Here is a 3,106-nt window from a genome sequence, read left to right as displayed (position 1 = left end):
ACATTCTATCCGCACTTAAGGAAGTTCCATTTTCCGGGAAAGATCATGAGGATGCTTACAAACACCTTGATGAAGTCAATAACATTGTTGATTACTTCAACATCCCAAATGTCCCACACACTACATTTTTACTTAGAATTCTACCTGTCACTTTTAAAGGGGCTGCTAAAGATTGGTTGAAGGCACTTCCACCCGGTACAATTACTTCTTGGGCACAAATGCGTGAGCAATTTTTAGAACACTTTTTCCCACCTTCAAAAGTTGCTAAACTCAAGAAAGCCATAGAAAATTTCGAGCAACAACCGGGGGATTCACTCTACGAGGCATGGGAACGCTACAAGGGATTGATAAGGAATTGTCCCCAAAATGATTTGAATGAGCAACAAGAAGTATCAATCTTTTATGATGGGGTTAATGTAATGACAAGGCAACTCCTTGATTGTCAAGGACCGCTAACTAAGAAAAATCCAGCAGAAATAAAACAATTAATTGAAGAGTTTTCCAAGCATTCACGTGAATCTCAATACTAGACATGATGGAGCGAAAGGAATTGGGGTGGCGCTTCTGAAGATATGGATGTTGTTTTAGCTATGCTAAAGACTATGGACAGAAGGATGACAAAGATGGACCAATCTATCCATGCGATTCGAGTTGGTTGTGAAAGATGCAATGGTCCTCATTTAACCAAAGATTTCCAGTTGGATGAGAACAGGAATAAGAAGGTTCAAGTTTGTTACTCAAGTGAAGACAAATACGATGAATACTGGAGGAAGCCGAAGAAAGAGTGGTTGCCATATGATGAATATAAGAAGCAAAACGAAGAAAAATATAGGCAGAATGGCTGAGGCTTCTACCAAAAAGGCCAACCACCACTTGAAAAGAAGGTTGATCTTGAGTCCATGTTAACCAGATTTGTGGAGGATTTGAAGAAAAGACATAATAACATCGATCCGGTGATAAGAGACCATCAAATTCTCATGAGAGGCCAGCCAACTTTGCTAAGGAGTCATCAAGCATCAATCTCCAACATCGAAGCTTAACTTGGACAATTAACCACTTTGGTTAATGAAAGGCTCTCTCCAAAAACGTCAGAAAAAAAACTTCAATCTCAAGTAATGGTGATCGATACTGAAGAAGATACCATCTCTGAGTTCCTAGAAGCTCTGGAAATCGAGCCACATCAGCCCTAACCAAAGCCAAAGAAGTAAAAAATCAAGGAAAATATGATTGCTGAAATACCGAGACCACGACGTGGACATTCAATCTCCACGACGTGGAGACAATCTGATCAGAAAGTGTTTGATGATTTTCAAGCTTTTCGTCCTCCGCTTCCATTTCCGTCTCGAGCAAGAATTCATCCATTAGAGCAGGAACATTTGAAATTTATGAAGCAAGTAAAGGGTATTCCAATAAATACTCCTTTTATCGATTCATTGTCCAAAGCTCCTAAATATGCTAAGTTTTTGCAATACGTACTCGATACCTACCAACAATTGGAGAATAATTTCAAGGTAATCCTTAGTGAGTAGAGTTCTAAAGTGATAATGGGTTAGATACCAAAGAAAATGTGAGATCCTGGATGCCTCACTCTTCCGTGTGAATTTGGAAATAACATGAACACTTATGCTTTAGCCGATTCAGGAGCAAGCATAAATTTAATTCCTTACTCATTCTATGAAAAGCTAAATCTTCCGGATTTACAGGCTACTAGAATGACGATTCACATGGCTAATCGTTCAATGATTCATCCTCGAGGTATAGTGCAGGATATATTGGTTAAAATTGTGAAATTTTTGTTTCCATTTGATTTTGTTGTTTTGGATATGAAGGAAGATACCAATGTCCCTATAATTATTGGTCGCCCTTTACTCAATACTACTAGAGCATTGGTTGACATTCGTGAATCTAAACTTACTTCGAGAGTTTGAGATGAAGAAGTTACATTTGGAGTGGAAGATGGTTTTAAAATTGATTATGCTCAAGGTGAAGTCTTTAATAGAGATAAAAAAAATAAACTTGAGGAGTTGGAGAAACTAATCGAAGAATAAACTTAGTCAATTCAACAAGTCAAACATACAAAGCCAAGAGCATCAATTCCGACAGTTTTTAATGTAATTGCTTACAAAACTCCAATGTCTTGGGTGAGTTAGGATAGTGAAGAAGACTTTGTATCGAATGATGAGGAAAAGGTTAGTTCAGAAGAAAAATGACTAACTTTGGACAAGAAGGTGGTACCTATGGAGTTAAAGAATGAAGAAAAAGCGGGAAATAAAGTTGTGGTGAACAAAGGAGTAAAAAGAAATCTTGAAGAGGGTGATGCTAAGGGTAAAAAGGAAAATTCTAAATAAGCTTATATTAGAAGGGTGCATGCTTTCAAGAAACAATGGAAGGAGCAGAAGGTGCAATTGGTGATGAACACTCCTGGAAATTCAACGTGAGGCGGCACGGAGTCTGACCCATGACTCCACCAAAAAGAAGCGCTTCTCGGGAGGCAACCCGAGTTTGGTTTGCAATTTTTTTCTTTTTTCTTGCATTTTTAATTTTTGCATTTTTAATTGAATGTTAGGATATTAAACTTATTAATCATCAACTCGCCTTAATTATTTTAGAAAATGGTAAAAATGAAGTGTGGGGTTCCAAAATTTTGAGTGGTAATTTTTTATTGAATTTTTAAGGAAAAAATGGACTTTTTGACAAATAAACCACGACAACACATCGTGGTCCAAGGACCACCTGGTGTTTCTTTCGATCTGATCTGACAAATAGCCTAGATACAAAATCCATGTCGTGAATTAGAAATCCATGTCGTGAATTAGAAATCCACTTCGTGGACTTTAAAAAGTCACCGAGGGGGGAGAGGGTGGGGACCATTTTATATTACATTTACTTTAACCAAACCCTTACTACTCATATACACGGACGAACGATTTTAGCAGCCCCACTTCGAATTTTTGCACTTTTCTTCCATAGGTTCTTGCTTAAGTGTTTCCTATCTACATTTGGTAAGTTTTACATTCCATGTTCTTGTTAATTTCTTCCATCTTATGCATTAAGAGTCCAGGGTTGTTCTTGAAGTTGAAATGCCCAAAATTGAGTCAATTGGTTG

At 37.5% G+C, this 3,106-nt stretch overlaps 1 non-coding gene across 1 annotated transcript; it reads right to left on the bottom strand.

The window, feature by feature from the left end:
• Positions 1 to 266: 266 nt before the first annotated feature.
• LOC145168063 (small nucleolar RNA R71) lies at positions 267 to 373 on the bottom strand. Its single transcript, XR_013741656.1, has one exon. It is a non-coding gene; the product is annotated as a small nucleolar RNA R71 (small nucleolar RNA).
• Positions 374 to 3,106: the final 2,733 nt, after the last annotated feature.

Source organism: Lactuca virosa, chromosome 3 (assembly GCF_052849685.1).
Source record: "Lactuca virosa cultivar CGN04683 chromosome 3, Lactuca_virosa_CGN04683_v6, whole genome shotgun sequence".
Classification (NCBI taxonomy): domain Eukaryota; kingdom Viridiplantae; phylum Streptophyta; class Magnoliopsida; order Asterales; family Asteraceae; genus Lactuca; species Lactuca virosa.
This window is presented reverse-complemented; position numbering and strand designations above follow the sequence as displayed.